Source organism: Nicotiana sylvestris, chromosome 5, assembly GCF_000393655.2.
Source record: "Nicotiana sylvestris chromosome 5, ASM39365v2, whole genome shotgun sequence".
In the NCBI taxonomy this organism is placed as follows: domain Eukaryota; kingdom Viridiplantae; phylum Streptophyta; class Magnoliopsida; order Solanales; family Solanaceae; genus Nicotiana; species Nicotiana sylvestris.
In genome coordinates, this window is record NC_091061.1 from 132,709,547 (window position 1) to 132,723,584 (window position 14,038).

Genomic DNA, 14,038 nt, shown 5'->3' on the forward strand with positions numbered 1-14,038 from the left:
ACTATGTGTATCTTCACTTGAATCTCCAGTAAAGATACAAGACTGTTGGATCGTTTGAATCAGGCCGATCCTGATTTAAAAATTGTTGGATTCCACTGGGGGCTTCCTAACACTAGATTCACAGTTGAAGTGGTCTGGTCTAGCATAATCCCTTAGGATTCTGTTGTTGGCCTTGGCTCCACTTCATCAAACTGATCCTCTATTTGGACTGGTGATGGTACTTCGTGTGGGTGGACATTTTCTACTTCCTGATTCTACATTCCTTCACAAGCTATTGTTTGAGAAGACGTTTGTCCTTCCTGTGCGATCGAAGAGATCTTTCAATTTCAGGATCGTAACCTACTAACTCTTTTGTAGAAGAGCAGGTCATAAACTATTTGAAATTCATAAAGCAAAGAAAATTATTCCTAGAGTAATAATAGCAATAAACTAAAATAATGATAATAATAACAATATAAAAAAATTACAAAGCTGATAAACAAAATAGGTGCTAAAGCAAAAAGTATTAGTACAATAATTTTATTATTTATAGATAATAGTAATATTATACCACACTTGAAATAAAATAGATATATAAAAATGACCCAACAAGTAAACTGTGACAAGAAAATATAATATTATTTAAATTAATAGTGTTAATACTCGTGATAGTATCTAAAATTGAGTCGATAATATATATAAAGGTAGTTAATAGTATGTGAGACTGTGAAATTGATTATAGTATTTTTTTTGCTAATAAAGTACTGATAATAGTCCAATTACATTAGATATACTAATGGATTTGATAAAAAAAAAGTTGGTAGTAGTTATAATGAGAAATAAAAATATTATAATAATAAGTTCTCAAATTAGTAATAAAATATTTAATCTGAAGTAAATGTATGCCAATCCCCGGCAATGGCGCCAAAAATTTGACGAGGCCAATGCGTATAATATTTAACTACACGTACTTTGTCAAATTATAGTATAGTTTATGATATCGTCCCACAGAGATTGGAGAATCTAACTACAAACTTATAATATTCTTACTACTATTTGAGAGAATCTGTCACGACCATAAAACCGACCCGGTCGTGATGGCGCCTCTCCTGAAACTAGGCCAGCGGACATAATTCCCAAATCAAGTCGTTATTCTATAAAACTCATTTTTAAGCTATTAATTAACAAGAAATCTCATAATATAAGTCTAAATAATCAATGCAGAATAAATACACAAGTCCGACATCGGGATGTCACAAGTCACGAGCAACAAATCTGTCTAAGTACAATAAAGTCTAACAAAGTCTTGAAGACAATACTAATAAAATCTAGGGAAGATATGAGGGAGAAGAACAAGGCTGCGAACGCCATGCAGCTAACTTGTCGACTCCAAATCCTGCTGAATGGACAATCAATGCTCAGTGTTGCGACCCGCAACTCCTGGATCTGCACACAAGGTGCAGGGAGTACTGTGAGTATGCCAACTCAGTAAGTAATAAAAGTAAATGAAAGCTGAGCAGTAAGAAAATAGTTAATTCCACGTCATAGCACTACAGCAAATATAGTACATTTCCAAAATAGTACAGAACTCAATTATCTCGTAAAACAAACTCAATTTCAGTAAAACCTTTTCTTTTAAAACATCTTTCAATAGTTTCAAACAAGTGAAGAAATAGGGAGTCAAAAATGATAGAAACGTAAACAGCCCCTCGGGAAAAACCTGTACCATAAACTGCCCCTCGGGCAAAATATCAAATACGCGACTTAATAGTCGTACGGGACGGACCAAGTCACAATCCCCAACGGTGCACGACCCCACGCTCGTCATCTAGCGTGTGTGTCACCTCAAAGTAGTGAAACAATGTGAAATCTTGGGTTTCATACCCTCAGGACAATATTTACAATCATTACTTACCTCAAACCGGACAAAACTCTATCCCAAGATGCCCTTGACTCTCGAATCGGCCTCTAAATGCTCCAAATCTAACCAAAATTAGTATGTTATTGTTTACCGTAAAAATGGTAAAAATAATTAAATTTATTGATGGTACTCTAAAAATAAATGATCTATTTTTATGCTAGTTTGTTAAGCAGTTGATGCTATGTGTGAAGTTTAGAAACGAGATAAAAAGCAAGGAGCGAAGTGATAACCAAACCGATGGGCAAATTATTGGGGCCTCGAGGTCGATTCTGGAGCTTGGCAGGGAGCTACCGAGGGGGTCAGAATATGGCTAACAGTTAAAGATAAATCAATGGAGGCTCTTTATGGCCAATGATAAGCAATAAATGATGAACAGATATGAAGACAATAAATGATAGCAATAATATCAAAAGAATAAGTTAGAGAGCAAAATGGAATATTTCTTGTATATTTCGTGTGGAGTAATTGGAGCAACAGCCCCTTATAAAGTGGCAAGGATCCCCTTTATATAGGAGGGGAATCCCAACATAGTACAAAAATATATTAATTACAAAGGTGAGAGGATGGGACAGCTATATGACACCTTGATTCAGGGCTAAGGTAGTCCACTAAACTTCTGTCAGTCCTAGATGTGCGCCTAGGGGGCTTCCCATTTTTACCATTACTGAAGTCGTCGCCATCCCAAGTTCGAATGATGACGACCCTTGAGCGAGGGCAGTCGGTCCGCTGTATCGAGCCTTCGAGGTAATCTTCTGAGATGACTTAAAACGAGAAATTGGCCCCTCCGATTTTGCTGTATATAGATAGTCCCTGTGATTCTTAGAGAGGAGCGACAAGAAATAATTTTGACATCCGACTTTTCGGACTTCCTGCGATGACGTCATACTAATGACGCAAGCCTCCATGATTTCCGAGATGTTTCGTCATTTCGCTCCGCCAGGATCATTCAAAGCATTGATGTTTCTCATTCTTCAAAGCCATAATGTCGCTGCCGATTCAGCTCCCAGGGATGCATTAAATGTGCCTGCCGCTACATCTTTCGAGGGCGATAATGGCGCCGTCGGTTACGCTGCCTTCCTTTCCATAAATGGGTGCCTCCTGGGATTAGCCTTTCATCCAAGTGTCTTCCCGTATCTATCCATTGTTCCCTTCTCGATATCTTTATTCTTTGTCGTTCACCATGTTTGAGGACAATGGCCTCAAGATTGTTTGGAAGTACTTCTATCAGTCATGCTACGGCCTATCTCCTGGACATTCTTTGGCCATGCGAGATTACGTTATTTTGTTGTTGTTGTTGTTGTTGCTGCTGTCGTCGTTGGCTTGGGATGATGAAGCAGAGGGTCGATTTCTTCTGACCCGAGGAAATATTTGGACTATACACCGTTGCTCAAGAGGGAGCTCGGACTATACACCGTTGCTCACCTCCCCCAATTACCCGGTGCGGCGCCTCACTCCCTTTGCTCTCCATGGAGTGAGGTGGTACTATCTACTAACTGTTGCATCCCGCACTGGGGCAACGTCTCAAGAAACGGCTTTACAATAATAGCCTGTCGAAATCCGTACTAGCCAGATCTATCACCCAGCCTCTTCTTCGTTCCTTCCTACCTATTCCACGTCACTTTTCTCTTCTCCGTCGCTTTCCTCTTCATCGTCTCCCCTTTTGAAGATGCCATTCTGGAGGACCGAGATAAGACTCCCGAGGGGATTGTGCTTGGAGGATACTATCTTTGAGGATGCATGCCCGATGTGATGATGCCCGAAAATGTTGCTGCCGAGGATGCACCTTAGAGAATAGGCTAGGCTCTTCGGCTTTTACTATATGTACACCTTCTTGCTTCTTTGTTTTTGTGTAAGGACCCCCCATGGGCTTTTGTAATCATATGTAAGGACCCATCGCGGGCCGTTATAATCAAATGTTTATGAATATAAAGACGTTTCTTCAACCTTGGTCTTTGATGCTTGCTATATTCTTTTACATTTGTACTTGTGGAGACTCTGAATATGTGATTTTATCGGCTATTGCCAACATCGAACCCACATGCGAGTGTTTTTTCTGCCCTATAATTGATTAACACGGCTCCACGCGGAACCTTTTACGATCTCTTGGATTGAGCCTAGATCGGGACGATGAACTCGGGTCACAGGGACCTTTACTTCGAGTAGAATGAAAGTAACACTTTGGGCCTTGAAACCATGATTTATTACTTAAGCTCCATGGTAATCTTTGAGAAGAAATTTGCTAGGAGGCTCGTGGACAGGGACTGCCTTTGATCTCTCGAGGGCAGTCCCCGAGCGGAGGCTCGTTCAAATCTGGACCACCTAGAACTTGCTTTGAGCTTAGTGTAAATAGCCTTAGGGTGCTGAAGATAGACCTTGAAAGAGGGTTCGTCCGATCTCAGACGGTATCCCGAGGCCTAACCTTTTTTTATGGAGGTCCTCGAGGTTGGGTACCACATCGGGACTGACGAAGGCGTTATTGGCTTCCTGGAGCCTAATATATTTTTGATTGAGGTCCTCGAGGTCGGATACCACCTCGGGACTGGTGAAGGCATTATTGACTTCCTAGAGTCTAACCTTTTTCTGATGAAGGTCCTCGAGGTCGGGTACCACCTCGAGACTGACGATGTTGTTGGCTTCCTGGAGCCTAACTTTCCTTTAACAGAGGTCCTCGAGGTCAGGTACTGATCACTGCCAACTCAACGCTACACTAAGGTAGGAAGAGCGGGTCGCAATAGCTTTTACCCGATATGAAGGTCGGGATCGATTTCCTCAGAGAGCTAGTAGTGGAGTTGGATTGTCTGTCTAGCCTAGGGATGTTTTTGTACTCCTAATGTCACTTCAAACATTTTTGGGTTTTCGAATTATAACTATTTTTATAAAACTATTGATTAACACTAAATTATGCGACGAGAATATTGCTAAGTTGTATATAATGGGAAGAAGGGCACTAGGGTCGTGACACTACCTAGGTGGCTAATTGACGGGTAGATGTTACTAAGGTTCGATTGACATAATTGAGGCTTATGCTATAACCATTGCACAATTTTACTCACTCCCACATCTCTCGGTAGAGAAAGTAACTTTTCCCAATTGACTCTCTCGAGACCAAATGGGTAGGCAAATTAGACCAAGCAACTAGGGTTCAAGTAGGGTAATTACTCTCTCGAAGTTTAACCCGTTAATTGGGACTATCATTTCTCATGAGTCCATCCCAATTCCTTGTTGGGTCATTTTTGGGGTCATAGACTCTCTTTCTCAAGAAGAATTAAATCCACAAAGCTTGAATCAGTGTTTGCAACCACCAATTCTAGATTAAAACATAAAATCAACCCAAATAACAAACATTCATAGTCAATCTAACATTAGATGGCAACACCCATCAATTACCCACACTAGGGTTGAGCCACAACCCTAGCTAATGGGTTTAGCTATTCATGCTTGAAGAATAAAATACAGAAATAGATGAAGAACTAAGCATATCAATTAATTGCTAAAATTAAAATACAAGAATCTATTGTAAATATAAAGCAAAAGTGCCAAAATGGCTACAAAATTCGTTCTCACGAGCAGCCTTTGTCTGATCTCTCTCTCCTCTAAAAAATGGTAAAATGTTCTATTTATACTAGGCTGGAAAAATTGGACAAAAATACCCCTGCGAGGTCAGTGCGGGCCGCACTAAATGGACCGCGGCCGCACTGGGCTCTTTGACTTTTACTTGTGCTTCTCTGAACTTGGACTCCGCGGACCGCGTAGAATGGACCGCGGCCGCGGAGGAAGCTGGCGCGGTCCGCGCAATCACGATCGTGGACCGCATGGCACTGACTTTGCAAACTTTCATCTCTCTGAATCCCATGACCGCGGACCGCCCAAAAGAGTAGTGAGGCCGTGGAGCCTTCACCGCGGACCACGAGATGTGTACCGCGACCGTGCTTCTTCTAGCCGGATTCACCAACTCTCTGAACCACCTAGTGTGGCCGCATTCCACTTTGTGCAGTCCGCACTAGGCCTTCTTTTCTTAAATTTCTTGGTCTTTGATACTTGAGTAGGTTTCACTCTTTTTTGAGTCGATCTTTGACATTTCGTCACTTTGTCGATCAAACCTGCAATCAAGCACAACTTGTGAGCCTTTTAGGACTATTTTGTAACAATATATGATCAAAGCATAGGCAGGTAGGGGCATAAAACATGTTAAAATCTTAACTTATCAACTCCCCCAAACTTAAATCTTTGCTTGTCCTCAAGCAAAAAAAATAAGACTCACCCCTTAAAGGAAAATCCAAGTAATTCCAGATGTTCTAAAGTAACCTCAACAAGCATCAATTGAGACTAACAATTGACCTCAATACGAATGGATCATTAACAAAATTTATACTTTAAAAAACTATAGATCAAGAGTGACACAAAAGCGTCAAGAATTGACTCATTACATCAAAGAACTCTCTCAGTTACTTTGGTCGTTGTGGAACTCAAAATCACACATCCTCAACTCTCCCTAACCAAACCTTACCTTTTAGAGTAGAAGCATGCAAAACCAAGGTTAATGGGGATTCACTCGTCTCTCTCAAGGAAAGGTCACAAGTCCGACTCTAAGTACCATATGCTTGACCCTCATGTAAGTATCCACTAATGCGAGTGTCATCCTACTCAAGATCATATACGGCTTTCGTGGAGTCAATGTGAAGGCTTTTGGCTCAGAGTAGGAAAAATTGTTAGACTATAGGGTTCCATCTTCCCTTAAGCACTTCTTTTGATTCATTCTGGCACAATTCTCTTTGACTCTTTGAGTATTTCACTTCTTTTCAATGGGTTAGAGAGACACATTGTCACTCTTTCTTATGCAATTCAAAGCATTTCTTCTTTTTCTACTATTTCCACACCTTTTTCATTTTTGTTTTTCTTGAATCCCGTTTTATTCTTTGCACATTGGTTTTATTCTTTGCACATTGGGCTTTTTTTTGTCTTTTCCTTTTCTTTCTTTTTCATCGCCTTCCTTTCCTTTTGCTTTTGTACCTTTCATAACTTTGTTTCCTTTCTTGTGTCTACCCCCCCCCCCAAACTTAGACTTTTTCCATTACCTAAGGGATGATTTGGGTGCCAAGAGAGGGTATAATTTAGAATAGGCATAGGCTTGTAGCATTGGTTCTTAAAAGAAAAAGGTTTAAGGCTCAAAAGGGCTAGATAGGGATTATATCATTGGTAGGCTATGGAATTGTTTGACTATTGTTTGGATCAAGGAGAGCCTATAATCACTTCTCAAGTCGAATTTCACTCAAAATTTCGCCTCAACAAACATTCAGGGCAAGTTCTAGACCATTGGCTCGGGACTTGGACTCACAATTCGATTTCTTACCACACAAACTCAAGGATTGCTTAAGACATAGAGTCGGGGGCCCACAACAACCTTAGACACGATTGAGCACACAATAGTCCCGAAAGACCACATGATGTTTGTTTGGTCAAAACAAGAGTCTCAAGGTCACTACTTTCACCATCCTAAACACAACCACTTGTCTTTGACCATGGGATCAAAGGCAAATGTGTTAGGCCCAAGTGAAGCTTTGCTTGAGGTACCTTACTATAAACTACTAAAAACAAACGAAAAATCAAAAATGGACTCAAACCCTTAAGAAGGTTGTCATGTCATCCATCATCGGGAAGAGCCACCCGGTTCGCACAATAATCCACCCTTGGAAAGAACCGTGGCATTAAGAAAACCAAGGGCTTATTGAAAGCACCAAAACCGAAACAAAAAGGCTGCGAGCCTATCTACTAAGCTAAAAATGAAAACTTTGTATGAAAATAGAAAATAGAATAAATATTTACATTAGGGGATTAGAATATACAACGGGGGATGAATATATATACAAAAATATAACTTTATATACAGACCAAAGAGAAGATAAAAAGTGCGATAAAAGTAACTAAATGTAAAGTTATATACAGACCAAATAAAAAAAATCAACAGAAACATAAACTAAGTCAACAAATATATACAATCATCCGGATAAAAAAAATAGTAGGGCGCACCCCCATAAACAAAAGTTGGCATTGTCCCCAATGCCAACTAAACAAATAAGCATCAAAAAAATCAAGATGAAAGGATATAGGAGCTCCCTAAGCCTCGTCTGTAGAATGGGAACATGAGTGGTCCTCGGGTCCTCTATATGTACGGGAACCTCAGACTGGTTCCCGGTCTCCTGCTGCTCAGCTGCTGGGACAAGGGCCTGGACCTGTACGGGCTAAATATCAGGAACATCCTGTGGCTGACTAGAGGAAGCCTCCGGTGTGTCCGCCAACTAGATGATCGCCTCATCTGCACTAGGGAGCTTTCTCTTCTTCTTTGGAAGCTGTTGTGTCTGCTCCTGCTATGGCTTTGCTACTGGTGCTGCTGATGGGGCTGGATCCTCGAATAGCAAGTCTAAAGGTAGCTGGTATGCCTTCAGTTTGTAAACATCCTCCCTCAGCGCCTTCACAGACTCCTTGGAAGCCTATGTTTTGCGCAGCTTCTTGTGCTCCTTGGCAAGCTCCTTCTGGGCCTTGCCATGTGAATCCACCGCCTTAGCCAAGGCAGCCTGAGAATCGAGGATCTTTTGCTGGTTGGTAAGAATATCCTTAAGTGAATCCTCGATAGACTGGGGCACCTGCACTGGCTGTGGTGCCGACTGAGCCGCAATAGTAGAAGTCAAGGTGGACAACTTAGATGAAGCAGTCGTCATCCAGTTGTTCAAGCTATGAAGTATCTGGCTCAGCTGGTGGGCGGTGATAGGATTGGCCCGGGAAGATGGAATCCCTGGGCCAGCTGAAGTAGAAGGACCAGCAGTAGTGGAAGGTCCGGGAGGCATGTCAGCAACTGTGGAAGTGGGCTCTACCGCAACCGGCTCTTCAAACTGGCCGGTTGGGGCAAAAGCAAGAGGCTTGTTATTTTTATCCTTGGGGTTGTCTGACCCCTTCAAACTGTACCATGAAAACGGAGCCACAGGTTTGACCTTGACGTCAAAAGGTCTCTTCTCCACCTCCAGGTCCCGGAAATACATAGTGAGGGTGCTCGGAAAAGGGTAGTTCCGGTCATGCTCAACCCCCACTGCAGAAATGACGTGGGACATCACATTGCCCACGTTGATAGGATATCCCTCCATATTAGAAGCAATAAGAACAGCCCGAGCAAGTGGAATAGTCTGATCATGGGTAGTGGGGTCGAGCTGACTACACAAAAAAGTCAACCACCCTCTAGCCTCAAAGTTAAAGGTTCTCCGAAGTATTTTGCTCCCTGCTTGTAACCACTCTGGAACCATACCCAGGATTTCCAGGTATCAAGCTAACCACGGACGAAACTCCTCGCCCATTGCCAACTTTTCATTGTAAAGGGACTCATCTTCATCATTGAACCCCAGGTATTCATTTATTGCCTTCCCGGTAAATACCACATTTTTGTTTCTCACTTTGGTCACCTTAGTGCCCTTCAAGATGTGGGCCACATTGCTATAGAACTCCTTGACCATATGCTCATTTGCCTTCACACAATTATCTTTAAAGAACTCCCAACCCACTCGAGCCTGAAACTGTCTATGTACATTGGGGTGTAGGGGTAGAAGGTCTTTGTCAATGAAACTCCTTTCGAGAATCAACTTTCGTGTCGGCCATCATTCCCTAACCTTGTGGAATGCCACCTGGCTGACGAATCTATCCTCCCAACCAGCAGGATTCCAAGTCCAGTCAACACCCCCAACCTACGTCACACCACCCCCGGTAACTCCCCATCTCCCTCATCACCTCTAGCACCCTTTCCAGATATTAATGTTGTGGGATAGGTAGAGTATTCATCCCCACTACCTTCCGTTGAGCCTTCAGATGACCTAGAAGAAATGTTGATTAAGGCTCGAGCATCGGGGGAAGATGGGAGAGTACCTCTATGTATGGCGTACTCCGAATATGGGATGTATAGAGGGACTGAATCTAAAGAGATCTCCTGGGAGGGCTCGTACTCACTCCCCGATGTGTCAAGGGCTCTATCAGCCGCTTTGATTTTTTTCCTCATGTTCTTTATGTTTTGTCTAGCCTGGGGAGTGAGTTTTACTATCCGTTGCTTCCCTTTCCGGGAGGAATTACCTCGGCCGGGTTGTTTGGCACCTTTACCTCGTTGTTTGACCATTATCTGCAAGCATACACATCTAACATGATTAGTATCAGCACAGGCAGTGAAACAAGTCTTGAAATTGAATTGCAGACAGCAGGTTAAATGTTGCAGAAATAGTTGCAGAACATGGCACCGCGGCCTGCACAAACAGGAGTGCAGCCGCACTGGGGGCACCGCGGACCACGCAAAGGCGACCGTGGTCCATATTGGGACAAGGTCCTAGACAACATCTCTCTGATTTTCCCCACCGCGACCCGCACAAAAAGTAGTGCGGCCGCATTGGGGCATAGCGTACCGCATAAAAGTGATCGCAGTCCGCACTGATGTAAGTACTATAACACCACCTCTCTGAATCCAACCACCGCAGCCCGCACAAAGTAGCACCGCGGCCGCGGTGGGCCAGCACGGACCGCATAAAGTGTAATGCGGTCGTGCTGGGCATAGGTTGAATTTCAATCACTTGGGCACCACGGTCCGTGCAAAATGGTAATGCGGACCGCATCAAGGCACCGCGGGCCGCACAAAGACGATCACAGGTCACGGAGAGTATTTTGCACAGGCACTAAGTTAGGGTTTCATGTTTTTGCACAATTGTTCAAATTTGTTCACCTACTTTGTCCTTACTCATTTGCCCAACCATTGTGCATATCCAGCACACAAACTCAGCTTTTAAAACTACCCTAAGCTAACAACTAAATAAAGAAGATAAAACTAACGAGAAGAAAAAGAAGTTATGAGCTAAAAAATAAAACAAAATTAATCAAGTTATTATACAAGGACCGAGTAAACCATTACCAGATGAGAAGATGAAATGTAATTAGTGAATCTCAAGCAAGAATCACGGTCAAAAGAGGTTATGAACATTACTATTATGTCCCTGAGGGTAAAAACTTTGAAAAGGGTAAATAGTGACCTGTGGGATCTATTTATAGAAAAACCATGGGACCCAGCCTTCCCTACCAGTGCGACCGCACAAAATCGATCGCGGACTGCGTTGGGTTTGTTCAAATGAAGCTTGAGTAGGCAACCTCCGCGGACCGCACTAAATGGAATGCGGTCGTGGACCGTACTAAATGGAATGCGACCGCGGTGGCAGACTTTAGAGAGCACCACTTTTGACCATCACCAGTGCGGACCGCACAAAAGCAACCGCGGTTACACTGGTAATCTTCAGAGACTGTTCAACTCTTTTTTCAAACTATTTTGCACTGCATCAACTCAATCCCTGCAACATCTCACAATCAGTTAGCTCAAAAATCAAACCTACACTACCAAAAAAACACAGAAAACAACAAAAAGGAAAAAAGACACGGGTTTCCTCCTAAGCAGCGCCTGATTTAACGTTGCGGCACGACGTATGTTACCAGCACATCACTTTAGATGGAGACGTGACACCACGTGGCTATCATCAAATTTCCCAAGATAATGCTTGACCCGATGTCCATTGACTCTGAATACTTCACAATTCTTGTTCCTTAGATCAAGAGCACCAAATGAGGTCACGAACACAACTTCAAACGCCCCACTCCACTTTGACTTGAGCTTACCCGGAAACAGACGTAACCAGGAATTGAACAAAAGAACCATATCTCCAACCTTGAACTCCTTGCCCCGAGCATATTTGTCGTGAAGGTACTTCATTTTGTCCTTGTACAAGGACGAGCTGGAGTAGGCATGGAATCTAAACACATCAAGCTCATTAAGTTGTTCAACCCGCAGATTTGCCGCAACATCCCATTCTAAGTTCAACTTCCTCAAAGCCCACATGGCCTTGTGCTCTAATTCCACCGGAAGATGACAAGCTTTCCTAAACACCAACCGATACGGTGATATACCAATCGGAGTTTTGTAAGCCGTCCGATAAGCCCAAAGCGTGTCATCCAACTTTTTCGACCAATCGGTCCTATTAGCATTGACAGTTTTAGACAAGATACCCTTAATTTCTCTGTTGGAGACTTCCACTTGGACACTAGCTTGAGGATGATAGGGGTTCGAAACCTTATGATTGACACTGTACTTAGAAAGCAACGTGTCGAAAGCCTTGTTGCAAAAGTGAGACCCCCCCATCACTAATGATAGCACGAGGAGTGCCAAACCTTGTGAAGATGTTCTTTTTAAGAAACACAACAACACTCCGGGCTTCATTATTAGGCAAAGCCATGGCTTCAACCCACTTTAAGACATAATCAACCGCCACGAGAATGTAAGTATTCCCACAAGAGCTACCAAATGGACTCATGAAATCGATGCCCCAAACATCAAATATATCCACTTCAAGAATCGTTTTGAGGCGAATCTCATCCCTTTTTGAAATTCCGCCCGCTCTTTGGCACTTATCACATCTCTTCACCAAATCGCCCGCGTCTTTGAACAAGGTGGGCCAATAGAATCCACAATTAAGCACATTAGAAGCCGTTCTCGCCCCGCCATGATGGCCACCATAGGGTGAAGAATGACAAGCCTCTAGGATACTCAATTGTTCTTTCTCTGGGACACATCTACGAATCACACCATTCGTGCAAATCTTGAACAAGTATGGCTCATCCCAATAGAAATCCAAACTATCCTGTTTGAGCTTATTCCTTTGGTTAGAAGAGAGCTCACACGGGATTTTTCTGATCACAGGGTAATTGGTGACATCGGCAAACCATGTCATATCCTTCATTGACGTCGCAAGGAGTTATTCGTTGGGAAATGAATCATTGATCTCAAGGCCGTCACAAGGCCTCCCCTTCTCTTCCAAATGGGACAAGTGGTCTGCCACTTGATTCTCACTAACCTTCCGGTCAACAATTTCTAGATCAAACTCTTGAAGAAGTAGCACCCATCTCATCAATCTTGCCTTGGAGTCCTACTTGGTCATCAAATACCTAAGGGCGGCGTGATCGGTCTACACTATAACTTTGGCCCCCATAAGGTAAGGTCGAAACTTTTCCATAGCAAACACAATAGCCAACAATTCTTTCTCAGTGACTGTATAGTTTCTTTGAGCCTCATTCATGGTCTTGCTTGCGTAGTACACGAGATGAAACATCTTGTTGATTCTTTGGCCCAAAACAGCTCCAACCGCAACGTCACTAGCATCACACATGAGCTCAAAAGTCAAGCTCCAATTTGGTGCGGTAATGATGGGGGTACAAGTCAACTTGAGCTTAAGAAGCTCGAATGCTTGCATACAACTCTCATCGAACTAGAACTTTGCATCTTTCTCTAGCAATTTGCACAATGGATGTACCACTTTAGAAAAATCCTGTATGAACCTCCGATAGAAACTCGCGTGCCCAAGGAAACTCCTCACTCCTTTGACAGAAGTAGGGGGAGGGAACCTCAAAATAACCTCAATCTTGGCCTTATCAACTTCAATTCCTCGCTTCGAGATCTTGTGACCCAACACTATACCTTCTTCTACCATAAAATGGCACTTTTCCCAGTTGAGAACAAGGTTGGTGTCTTCATATCGGGCTAACACTCTATCCAAGTTTACCAAGCACTCCTCAAAAGAATCCCTAACCATGCTGAAATCATCCATGAAGACCTACAAGATATCCTCCACCATATCGATGAAAATAACCATCATGCAACGTTGGAAAGTCACCGAAGCATTACACAATCCAAATGGCATTCTAGAGAAAGCGAATGTGCCATAAGGACATGTAAAGGTGGTCTTCTCTTGGTCCTCCGGGGCAATTAGAATTTGATTGTACCCCGAGTAACCATCCAGAAAACAATAGAAAGCCCGGCCCGCAAGACGATCAAGCATTTGGTTAAGGAATGGCAATGGGAAATGATCTTTTCTAGTCACCTTGTTCAGCTTCCGGTAATCCATACAAACTCTCCACCCAATGACCGTTCTAGTGGGAATGAGCTCATTGTTGTCAGTGGTCACCACGTTCATACCACCCTTCTTCAGCACACATTGCATCAGAGAGGTCCACGAACCGTCATAAATAAGATAAACCACCCCTGCATCTAGCCACTTGATAGCCTCTTTCTTCACTACCTCT